The sequence below is a fragment of the Cupressus sempervirens genome, chromosome 8 (genome assembly GCF_028749045.1).
Source record: "Cupressus sempervirens isolate cs-2001-9-10 chromosome 8, ASM2874904v1, whole genome shotgun sequence".
Classification (NCBI taxonomy): Eukaryota; Viridiplantae; Streptophyta; class Pinopsida; order Cupressales; family Cupressaceae; genus Cupressus; species Cupressus sempervirens.
The window spans coordinates 405,294,279-405,307,962 of NC_143125.1; positions in this window are offsets into that span (position 1 = coordinate 405,294,279).

Consider the following 13,684-nt stretch of genomic DNA (forward strand, 5'->3'; position numbering starts at 1 on the left):
TATGGCTGATCTGGTCAAATACAAGGGGCCATTGTCAAATGTAAGTTAGAAAAATGAGGAGATATTAGAATATGTCATCAATGTAGCCCTACCTCCCAAAGTGAACCAACAAGCTAAGAGGATCTCAAAATCAAGGGTCAAGAAGTATACTAGGCATAAGATCTACATGGAGAACTTAATCTAATGGAAATGAAAATTAGAAGCTGAAGCTACATTGGTAGAAGAAGAAAATTTCAAGAAGTTGGGTATTGACATGGCACTAATTTCTCCCCATGTTCCTTGAAAGTTGTGGAGAGGGGGAGAATGGTGCAAGAGCACCTAAGTATTGCCTAGGAAATCCAAGTTTCATCTTTTTGTTCTTTAAGTGTGAGACTTAGGTAATTTTTGATGTGGAAGATAAGGATATGTTGACCATAGTTGGTGTACATTAGAGAGTTTTGTTCATAGGTTATTAGGGTCTTTCACTAGGTGCAATTAGGGGCTAGGAAGTTGTAAAGCCCCTAATTGGAACAAGGCATGGTGATGACATCATCATGAGGTTATTTGGGTCTAGGAATAGTTACAACATGTCTTTGATCATAGTTAAGGTTTATGGTAAAGTTTGTGAGGATAAGAAGGTCATTTGACCAACTTAGAAAAAAGTTACAAAAAGTTGTAAAAGTTGCATTGTAAAACTTTGCAATTTTTAGAAGTTTCTTGAGAAACTTTTTGAAAAATATTTATAAATCATTGGAAGGGAGTTATAAGGATTCCATAACCACTCCATCACCCTATATAAGGCTGGAGAATACCTATGAGTAGGGTTGGAAGTTTAGTATACGAAATGTGAGTTTTTGCAATCAGCATTTGAAGCATTTTCTGAGCAAGTTCTTGGTTTTTAATGATAGTAGGTAGTTAGGTATGAAAGATTAACACTATCACTTCAGAATTTTTAGTTTTCATGTTTTATTAAGTATTTGTGTTTCTAGTTATGAATTTTGATTAGATTCATTGTCTTTTGTGAAATCATCTTAGTTCTACATTGTCACTAGGTTTGTCCAAGCAGTTCCTGAAGATGGAACTCTAACTCACTTCCCCATTATTCAATCTGTATGGCCTATTGGGGATATTGATTAGACTCCATCTAATTAATTTTTACAAAATCAAGGGCCCTCAAATGTAGAGCATCCATTTTTAAGGTCTTTCCCTAGGTGAGCCTATGGTGAGTTTGGTTAGATAGGACCACACATAAGTGTGTAATGCTTGCAGAGGAGGAAAGATAAAGTCCTAATTTTTCTTGGAAATTGTATAATAAAGACTTAGCACAATCCCATGAAGGATAGAGGGTCATACCAATCCCATAACAATCCCAAAATAAAATTTCTTGCTGGAACAGTCAATTAAGCCTAAAAAGCCCTATTTCCACCTAATTTGGGTTAGGGTAATGGAGGGGAGAATATGACCCCATAACCCCAAAAATATTTAAGGGTGTGCCAAATGGACCAAGAAACCTAAAAACCTTTGCAGGGTTACTTTGGAAGGCATAGGAGAAAAACCAAATTTTCATGTTTTAAGAGACCTAATTGGGGCTCTTTGACTATTACGCCTATTTGGGAAGAAAGTAAGAGGTCGGATGGGAAAATGAGCTTAGTGGGATTTCAAACATACCTAATTGGTTGAGTAGAAGTTTTTTTCAATACCTCCATACCTCTACAAGGCCTAGTTCAAGATTTTGGGGTTGTGAGCCCTATTGTTTTCTCTAAGGGCTAGGGTGAAGGAGTGTGAATGCATCAAGTTGTGATTGATAGAGTGATATTTCTTGATATTTGAGTTGGCTAGTGAGACCATGGAATACTTAGGCAAATTAAGGTCCTATAGGTGTAAATGTTTGAGGAAGAAGCACCCTATAAGTCTTGTAAGAAGACTAAGAGAATGAGTCAGTGAGTGACTCATCCAACCTCCCTATCAGGAAACTATTTGACAAATTTCACACCATGATAGAGAGTTATTTTGGCATAGAGGATTTCTTGGTTAGACAAGGGATACTTGTGTGCTAAAATGTTGTCACACTTCTATGAATCATTACATGTAAGAAAACTCAATAATGAGCCCTCACAAATCGATCCATAGCTCTCTACTCATAGAGTACAAGGGTTTGCAATGGAGGCCCTCAGTTTGACCTATTTTTGTGCCCATGCAAGTACACCATGAGATGAGAGATTCAAAGAGGAAAAGCAAGAATGCTAGTCTCCATGATCTTCAAATATGCATGAAAATAAGATCCAATCTATGAAAGCAAAATCTAATCTATAAATGTAAGATCTAAGCTAAAAGCCCATGATGGGTGCAAGAGAGAAAAAGACAAGAAAATAGAAGTTCTCCACAAAAAGCTTTTGCATTCAAACTCTTTCAAAAATTGGTCTTCAAACCTGCAGCATAACGATAGCATAATCATGGGTGTCTAACATGAGGAGAGGGCTCTCCCTTATAAAGGAAATTATGGAGGTGAGAGGCTTCTCACAACCAATATGGGATAATAGAGCTTGATCCATGTGAGACAAAATTCCACCAATGAGAAAACATGAGTGGTTGAGAAGAAAGTGGTGATCCATGTGAGACAAGATTCCACCAATTAGAAAAGAGGAGTGGTTGAGGAGAAAGTGGAAAGATAAATCCCACTTAGATCACTTTTTTAAGTGTAGAGAAATTAAATAAAAATAATTTATTTTCTTTTCTTTTTTCATCAAAAGAGATATTTAAGTGGGATTTTTATTTAATTAAAAGGGAGCAAGTTCTTTTTAATTAAATAGAAGATATTTAATTAAATTAAAAGAGAGGTTTTTCTCTTAATTAATTAAATGTGGATGAATTTTTTAATTAAAAGAGAGGTTTTCTTTTAATTAAATGGGGATTTTATTTTATTTAATTAAAAGAGAAGATTTTCTTTTAATTAAATAAGACTTGGAATAAAATGATCAATCTTAGAAATGAAATAAATCGAATTTGATCAAGGAAATTGATTTGAATTGATTTAATAAAATATTACAAACCATTGATTCAAAAAAATTGATAAATTAAATAATGGGGGCCCATAGTCTAGGCGACCATTTTTGGGTGCATACATTTGCCCCTCTTTGACTAATGTGTGATCGATTCGGGAACACATGTAGTCAAAGAAAGAAATTGAAGTGTGAGGTCAATTTGGGATCACAAAACAACCCAGATGTGTGGTCGACTCGGGAACACATCAGGACAAAGAATACAAATAAATTTTAACTTGAAAAAGTCGAGGATAAAATTGATAAAATTGAATCAAGGATTGAAATTGATAATTACTGCCCCCTCGTGATCGAAATCGAAATGAGATAGAGGAGAAACAACAAATTGATAAATTTGATCAAATCGAACAAAAGATAAGGTTCTTGATGTAAGATGAAAGATATAAGAATCATAGAACCAAGGTAGATCATCAAGCATGAAATATTATGCCCCAAAGGTGATTTAGAAGAAAAGAAGTGGGGAAAAAAAAATTGGAAGATAGAAGTTTGAAAGATATGGAAAGAAATAGAAATAAGAAAAGAAAATGCTCCAAAAATCAATCAACTATTTAAGATAGAAATTTTGATTGAGATCACGAAAGAAAATAAGGAATTGAAGATCAAAATGTGACCACAATTGATTAAATGTCCACAATAAAGATGAAAGGAGAACCCTCTCAAACTCATAATGCAACCTAAAAATGCAAACTAACATGAAGTCTAATAATGCAAGCTACATGAAATGCAATGGTTTACTTGCAAAAGAGCAACTGTAACATAGGATTTTGTGTTCATCATTCATTAGAGAATGTAAAAGAACTTATTTTCATCATTGGGAAATTATTAACGGACATCAAAAAATCACACAATCATCACTAGATACAAATGCAACTATCAAGATATGAATGCGATTTATATTGGATTGAAATGTGGAAAGATTCTAACATAAGCATCAAAGACATAAAGGTCAAGATGACTTCGATGTTAGCTTACCCAATTTAATATAGAAAAACTATGCTCGCATCAAGGCATAGATGCCAAGATGACTATAAGAATGGTTGTGCAAAAACAATCAAGGATGATGTCTCAAATCTCCTAAGTGTTTCAAGGGGACAACAAAAGACACTCTAGAGTTCAAGACCACACCCGCAAGCAAAAATAAATAAATAAAAAATATGTCCCATGCCCCAAGTCCTCTAGCGATGCATCCCGGAGAGACTTATCAGGCAAGGACACTCAACAAAAATCAATAACAGTCAGCACACAAAGAAAAGATCATGACATAAGTCAAGCATTAAGTGTTGCATTAAAAAATTTAAGTGTGTTAACTAATACTGAGTTCTGAGGACAAGGATCAAATGCTTGCAGGAAGGTAAGATCACATGATGATACTGGGTAAGACCAAACCAATAAGTGTTGAAAAACACTCGATGTCAATGGGTGTTGAAAAATACCATTTGCAAGGTGTCCTAAAGACTCACACATCTAAGAAACCAAAGCTAGCATAGTTATGCCCCCTAGACAAAGACCAATTCCAAACCAAGGTAACAAGGACAAGGCATGGTGGAGAAAGGCTAAGTGTCGAGGACATGTGCTAAGAAATAGGGGTGCAAAGGCCTCAAGTAGCGCCCGTTTCTAGGTTTTCACCACTTGGATTTTTTATTTATTTTTTTCAGGACTTTTTATAAATTTTTTTTTTTTTTTGTATTTTTGCTACCAAGGCGCTTGTTTCTAGGTTTTCACCAAGGCACTTTTTCTATTTTTTTGAATTTTTGAATTTTTTATTTTTTTTGTATTTTTGGAATATATAATTTTTTTGAAGATACATCAAAGTGCCTTTTGCTAGGTTGTCACTAAGATGATCATTTTTTCAGGACATTTTTCAATTTTTAGAATTTTTACAATATATCATTTTTTTGGATTTTTTTAAAATATATCAAATTTTTTTTGGATTTTTTTCAGGATCAATAAATATGTACAAAGATACCCCTAGATAGAATGGGCATTAAAATCTTAAGCAAGATCACATCATGCAGTCCCAATGTCTAACAAGGTGGAGGACATGATGAAGCAATAAGCTAATGGATATTATGGATAAGCAAGGAGTGTATGAAGCAAGTGAAAGTGATCTTCAAAGGTTGACTCCTCAAGAGTACCCAAGCTAGGGAAAATTTGTCATGTAAAGAACATTTGGACAAGAAATGAAAGGCCAGCATAGGATAATTCATGAAAGCATAATGTGAAAGTGGGAAATATGCAATCCAAAAGAGTAGACATGTCAAGAGGCTTCATAGCATCATATTTTACTCTTTTTTATTAGATCAAGACCAAAAGGGTAAATGGGAAAAGGATAGCGAAAGACTAGAATGAATGGAGGAAAATAGATATGAAGGCTAAACATGAAAGGAATGAAAACAAGATCATCATAAGATATCTCACAGGATAGCCAAATGTTTGTCTATAGGTCAACATTGTCAAGATCAAAGAGAGAAGACAAAATGAATGAAAGATGTAGAAGAACTACGCATGATGCCTATTTGTTAGGTTTTCATCATGGTACTTATCCAAGGCACCACAAGGGAGTGGTTTTCACCATAGGATGAATTTATTTCTCTTTACTTTTGCTACCAAGGTGCCTGATTACCAGGTTTTCACCAAGGCACATTTTCAAAATTTTCATTTTTTTTTCTTTCTTTTTTTTTTTTCAATCTTTGTCAATTTTTTTTTTTTGGAAGAAGTCAAGCTTTTGAGATAATGCTCTTTGAATGTTTAAACCATGATATACAAAGGAATTCAAATGACATGCTCAAAGATGCTAATAGGGAAAGGAAAATGGGAGACAAAAATGGAGGATATGGCTTTATGCGAAGTGAGTGAGATTGAAAAATGGAAATGAAGGCAAAATCAACGTCAACACACACCTTGAAGGGTGGTGAAAGGATGGAGAAAATGTGAATGAAGTAATATGTGAAGGAATATGGTGAGTGGATAGAAAAGGTTGCAGTTTAGGCACATGGAATGGAAGAATGCTTTTGGAAGAAGATGAAGTGTAAGTCTTTGGAAGCTTGAATGTCAACTTAAATTGTTGTTCAACATTAGAATCTCTCAAGAGAGATTTTGGAATCCATATAGCCTTAGACTTCTTTTCATTTCTTTTTGATGATTTAGAGATAATATCTTCAATGATGGATTTTGGAACCCATACTTGTCTTGTAATTTTTTTCTTAGATATCTCTTTTGACTTAATGCCCCCATGTCGATTAGAAGAGACATGGTGGTCTTCTTTTTTATATGGATTCTTGAATTGCTTCTTTTTCTTGTATTGAACATTCAAGTTACTTCCAAAAGACTTGGGACTTGTGGAAGAAGAAGGATGATATGAATGGTTTAGGTGAGTGGGTGGATGAAAAGGATTCAAGGATATGCATCTACGTTGATCTTGAGGAAAGATAGGAGAGGGAGGGATGTAAGGACCCAAAATGGATGAAGAACTAGGAGAATTGGGAGGGGAAAGTGAAGGGACATAAGGACCCAAGATGGAAGGAAAATGTGAAGGATTTAGTATTGGTGGGGGAGGTCCAAGGATGGATGCGGAAGATGCAAAAGGATAATCAATAAGTTCATTAACATCTATATGACAATCAAGGACATCAGCATCTTTAGAGTGAGCATCAGGATTTTCAATAGGATCATGAACATCTTGGATAGGAGCAACTTCTTTTATAGGATTACTTAAAGCTTGACAAGACTTAGGAAGAGTAGAAAGTGGAAGGGAACATGGAGTGGTAGAACAAGAAGATGGAATACTTTGATCTTGACAAGGATCTTTGGATAGCATAAGTGTAGAGTTTCTCTCTTGATTTTCAATAGGCTCAACAATGGAAGTAACAACACTATTTTTAATAACCTTAATGGAAGTATCATCTTTGGAAGGCACAACTATATTAAGGTCATTTTGATTGTCAATAAGCTCAGTAGTGTAAGTAGTATCTTGATCTTGCTTAGGAGAAGACTTAAGACATGGTGGAATGAATGAGGAAGGGTGTAAGGGATCAAAAGAACCATGAAATGTATCAGAGACATTGTGAAAATAATTGGATGACAAGGAGGGTTCTTGATCTTGATCTTTCTTTATATTTTTTTCTTTATCATTTTTAGAGTCCTCTTGACATGAAGCCACTCCTAAGGAGAAGGAAGCATGTTGGAATTGTATGGAAGACTTTGGAGGAGATTGTGAAGGACTAGCTGAAGTAGGCATTATAGCACATGAAGGCTTAGGATCTTTAGATTTAGCATTATCAAAAGTATTTGCAGCCAGGTGAAGGTTAGCTTGAGTTTCTTTAAGAGGTAGCCCTTGAGGATAACTATAGGGAACTATATGAAAAACATTAGGATCTTTGTTGGATGAAGGATAGAAGAAGAGAAAGAATGAATAGAAGAAGGTAGACTATATGATAATAGGAAGAAAAGAATCAAGAAGACATGAAGAAGAGGAATAATGGAAATGAGAGACTAGAAAGACATGGAAGATGAAGAAGAAAGAAGACCAAGAGTCATTTTGAGAAATACCATCAACAAATATAAATCCAATAAAAATAAAAATAATAAATACAAGGGTAACAACAACTATTGTAACAAGAATAAACATGTTAATGATGGTGTCATTGATACCTCTAAGCCTAAGGAGTCAATATTTAATTGATCAAGTGGCATTAAAGCTATGAAAATTCAAGAGGCTTCTTCACAATCTCATGAAACCAACAAATCTAATGACCCTAATGGTAAACCTTCATGGGGATTAAATCATAAATACAATTTCACACCCTTGGGAAACACATCTGATGTGATTCTAAAGACCTTCCTTGTAAACAAGATAATATTTTACCTAATAATTCCAAACCTTATGAGACATAGGTCAAGCCTAAATGGTGGAACTATGACCACTAGTACAACTACCATAAAAAAAGGATGTAAAATTAATAGTTATATGAGGCTCAAAACTATCATTAAAGATCGTATTAATAACAAAAAGGTTGGTGTAGATGTATTAATAGCTAATGATAATCATAAAGCTTATATTTGACCTTTCCCAAAGTATGAACAAGGGTAAACCTCCAAACCAAAGAATGGAGATTATAATATTAACTATACCTACACTAACATGAACAATGTGATCAATATTCTTGAGCCTTTCAAGGACAGTGTTAATATGATATGATTGAAAGGAAAGAGCACCAACTATGGCTAGAGTATTGATGAGCCACCTAGAGTGTCCCTTAATGGTAGAGTTCATGCATCCACATATATGTGTTCACTTGAATCTAAAAATGAATCCAAACCTTTCATTATCCTTAGAGGAGTCAATTTACCTTCCTTTGAGAGTTTAGATGTGGTTAGTAGAAGTCAACCCCAAGTCATCCGTAAGGGTCCCAAATCCTCTCAACAATCTAAGGCTAAATAATTTGCATCCAAATAATATATGTCTAAGCAAGTATCCACCTCAAGTAGGTTAATCTATAAGCTACTAGACCAATTAAAAAGGACTCCTATACAAATATCAAGCTTTGAGTTGGTACAATTGTCTTTGAATCGTAAGAAAATCTAAGAGAATGCCTTACATGTGGCTAGTGTTCCCAAAGTGATGTGGACCAATTCTAGATTATGGTTAACCGCATTGCTTTCCCTCACTGCATTTAATTTTATAAAGACAATGATAAGTCACTAAGCTATCTGCATAATCTTGCCTTGCACATAGAATTCCTAATCCATAAAACCTATGTCAAATGCATAGATGGAGGTGCAAGGCTAAATATTTGTACATATAATTTACTCAAATAGTTGGGATATTTAGAGCACATCATTGATCCTAGGAAGAAGATTACAATCAAGCCTTATGATGAAGAAGAGAAGTCTTCCAAGGGGTTAATTTTTCTTCCCATCCATTTGAGTCTATAGAAAAAGATGGTGTCTTCCAAGTACTTGATATGGTTCCACTTATATACAATATATTTCTAGGGAGACCATGGATTTATGACATGCACATTGTGCCATCTACTTACCATTAATGTATCAAATATCCTTATAATGGCATTAAGGTATCTATTCATGGGGATAATACCTTATGAATTAATGCTCTCATTGCTAAATTGTTTGTACCTCACAATAGAGTTACATAAGAAAGCAACAATAGGAACTCACTTTCTAAATGTGAGAAGAAGCTTAAAATGTTGAACATAGGAATATGGGAGTATAAAATGGACTCTATTGCTATACTTCATTTTTCTCCATGATCATATGGTCAACCCTCATAAAAGATAAGATCTTCCTATTTAGATATGATATTTATGGTACCTTTTTCTTGTTTGTCATACTACTAGAAGATGAGAATGAGGAAATTAAGGTTAGAAATTGGATCTATTATGGAGAAGAGGAAGAAACTAATGAAATCACTCTTATAGTTGAAATATCTCCCAAATAGTAAGGAAGGGGTATGAATTTATTCATAAGATGGGTTACCCTGGACATGATCCTTTAAGTGCTAGAAAGAATCCTCTTGTTGAGCCCCTAAGTCATCTTAATGGATGGAAGTCTAAAGATTCTATCAGATTAGGATTTTCCAATACTAATAATTGGCCTATTTTTTATGAAGCGCCTACAATTTGGACAAATTTGTATAGGAGATCCAATCTATCAACTCAATTGTACAAGATGATGATTTTATACCTTCTACTTCTCTTCTTTGGGGGGGGAACTAATGATGAACACCATGTTTACTATCACATTGAGGCCTTTACATCTCATCAAAATGAAGAGTTAAATGTTGAAGATCCTATTAAGGAGAGAATTTTAAGAAACATTGTAGTCTTACTAGCGAGACATCATAGCATAGATTCACATGAGTATAAATTGGATTTAGCTTCAATGGAATCTATGAAATTAGGAGTTGATGTCATCCATACTTATGCAAAACAACCCAAAGTAGACAATGAATCACATGTAGGACTTGACGGGTCAAATCCTCATGTCACACTTATTGACCAAGTTGACCATGTAAGGGGACCAATTGATCTAGGTATCTTCAAAGGTAACCCTTTAGATTTTGACTTTCTTGTCACTAGAGATGACTCTATCCATGTCAATAACCTTGAATCATCCACATCACTTTCACTTATGCATCCCAATCTCATAGATTTGTCTAAACAAAACTTAAAACCAAAGCTATTGACTTTTCAAAATAACTATGAGATTTTTTGTTACCTAAATGTCATTGAACCTATAGTCTCTTCCAATAATGATCTAGAAAAAAACATGATTGAGTTAGATATCAAGTATCTTAGTCAAAAATTCAAAAGAAAAATTAAACATAAGCTTTCTAATGGAGAAAATAACTTTGTGGTGGTGTTAGAACCAAAAATAGTAAAAACAAAAGACCTATCCAAGAGTGGAAACTTTGTTGAGGTTACCAAGGATGAGATTCTTGGTAGCCTACCCAATTATATTCAGGAAAGATATTCAGTATTGATGGAGTCTATGCGACCCCTTAATCTTGGAATAGAAGAGACTCCACAAATCATCCATTTAGCTTTGTCTTTATCAATAGAAGAGAAAGATGAATTTACTAAGTTCTTTATAGAGAATAAAATAAACTTTTCTTAGACTTATTCTAATATGTCAGGACTTTATACTAATCTAATTATGTGTCACTTGTCCATAGCTCTTGGTATCAAACTAGTTAAGAAAAAACTAAGAAAAATGCATCCATCTATATCTCTCCTTGTTAAAGAAGAATTGGAAAATCTCCTCAAAGTTGGATTAATAAGAGATATTGATTATGCTAAATGGATATTAAATATAGTACCAATTTTAGAACATGAAAAATTAATTTATGTATGCATAGACTTCCAAGACCTTAATAAAGCATGCAAAAAGAATGACTTTCCACTTCCAAAAATAGATATGATAGTGGACATGACTATGGGTTATAAAATATAATCTCTAATAGATGGATTCTCGAGATATAACTAAATCAAAAAAGATCTTGAAGGCCAATATAAAGTAGCTTTCACATGTGCATGGAGAACTTTTTGTTGGAACATCATGTCGTTTGGACTTGAAAATGTTGGAGTGACATCTTATCAAATAGCTATGACCACAATCTTTCATGACATGACTCATAAAAATATATAAGATTATGTTGATGATAACCTATCAAAGTCTAATAAAATGGATACACATCTTGAAGATTTAGGTTTAATCTTGGATCCTACTAAACAATTTCAGCTTAGGCTTAATCCAAAGAAATTTTCTTGTGGTGTCACTTTAGGGAAATTACTAGGATACATAATTTTAGCTAAAGGAATTTAAGTTGGTCCTGAAAAGGTCCAAGTACTAATAGATATGCCACCTCCTTGAAATATTATTTATATGAGAAGTGTTTAAGGGCATCTCCAGTCTATTGGGAGGTTCATCTCTCAACTCATTGATAGATCACAACCATTCAACAAAAATCTGCATAAAGAAGCCATATGTATGTGGAATGAGGAGTGTGAAAAGAGCTTAAAGAAAATCAAGGAATATATAGAAAATCCTCCAATTTTAATCCCTCATATTGGAGAAACCTCTTAATTTGTGCATCTTGGCTATAATTACATCCTTGGGGGCATTTATAGTGAAAAAATATGAAAAGGGGAAAGAATGAGCAATATATTCTATCATCCAAATATTAGTATCCTATGAGTCAAAAAATGTTGTCTTGTTGTAGTATTTGCATCTCAAAAATTAATACACTACATGTTTGTGCACACTATACATCTATTAATCTCATATTGGTTTTGACATATGAGTGACAATACACTTAAGTCATTTTCTTAGTTCATGCCAAATAAGTAATGTATGTCAAGCATAAGTTCTTAGATAGTGTATGTCAAGTGAGTTATATAGTATATGTCGAGTAAACAGTAAGTGCCAAGTCACTCAAGTGTCGAGCAGATAGTGGATGTTGAGTCATTTAGAGGCTAAATTACGAAGATATAGTGGATGTTGAGCATTAGACACTTCAAGTGCCAAGTAAGATAGTTTTGACATAGTTTTTTGTAATGGCACAAACTACTATGTAAACCATTTTTTAGCTGAATTAAGGATTTTTTTATGATTCTAGATGATAAGGATGGACCTATAGTGAGAATCCATATGCAGTACATGCAACCAATCAATTAAAGGGGTGTTATAAGTAGGAAAATCGGTGAATCACAATCATTGATTCATACCTAACCATAAGTCACCCAAGTCTTCAAAAGGAGGATGACCCCTAAAATAAAAAAGGAGAGGAAGGAGAAAAAAGAAAATTTTGCATGCATAAATAGAGTATTCATGGTGACTAAGGAGTTGTGAATTGAGATACATTGCAAAATTAGTTAAAGGAGAAAAGAGGAAAGGAGTTAGAGGATAGAAGTGATGCATATGATCAAAAAGGATCAAGTAAACATTAGGAAAGAGGTGATATGTGTAATCACCTAAAAATGGTCATCTAGACTTTAGCCCCCTTTTCAACATTTTGGCTAAATTAATTTAATCACTTACCTAAGCCAAATTTCTAATAATCAATTTATTTGATTATAACCTATAGTTTGACTATGCTATCCTAAGTTCATTATTTGATTAAAAGAACATGTCCCCTTTTAATTAAATAAAAGACCCCATTCTTCTAACCCACTTAAAGTGCACACATAAAGTCCTTTTTCTATTTTTCAATTAAAAGAAAAGGCTTTGTGACTTTTGTCTTATATGACAAGTCAACTTATATTCTATTGGTTGACTTGTGTGTGCACATGGATCACTCCTCTTTTTGAATTCCACCGTTGATCATCCACCATCTTCATCTTGATCTCTACCGTCCATACATATTTAAAAGGGAGAGAGCTTTCCCCCTCAATCAATCCTCATTTTGAATATTTTTATGCTACAAGTTTTCTAACAGGTTTCTTTGGAGCTTTGTGGAGAACTTCTCTTTCTTGTCTACATTCTCTCATTCATGGCATTCTAGCTTAGCTTAGCTTTCATTTTTACATGTAGCTTAATCTCACATAGCTTAATAATGGTATTGTAACACTCTCATACATGTTTTAGCATAGCTCCACTTTGCATCTCATTTTAGCTTAATTTTCATTTGCATTGCATTGTTGAGGAATTCCTTGCAGATATTTGCACTCTTGCTCTTATCTCAAAGAACCTCCCGTTGCATGGTTTACTAGCAAGAAGAGTATCTCTAAGGCTCATCTGAGAGTCTTCTTATTCTTGAAATATACTCTCTTGCACTCCATGGATAGGGATCTCTAAGCCGGCATCCAAGCATTTCAAACTCATGGAATCGTTTGGATAGAAGGGTTTAGAGTGTCACACTTTTTGAGTGTACATTTTGGGCGCCCACCGTGGGGCTTGAATCAAGTTTCTAGCTCCATTTTCTTTTATATTTCATCTCTAATTTTTTATAGCAGAATATTGGATCTAATCAAGTGCTTTTGTAGAATTATCACTTGGATTTTAAGGCCAACCCATAAGTAGATTGGTTTGAAGGCCAAAAATCTAGTTGGTTTAAAGATTTGATCATATCTTTTAAACCACTTAGATTTTGGTTCTGAAATTGTTTTTGCAGGTTAAGTATGTGTTCA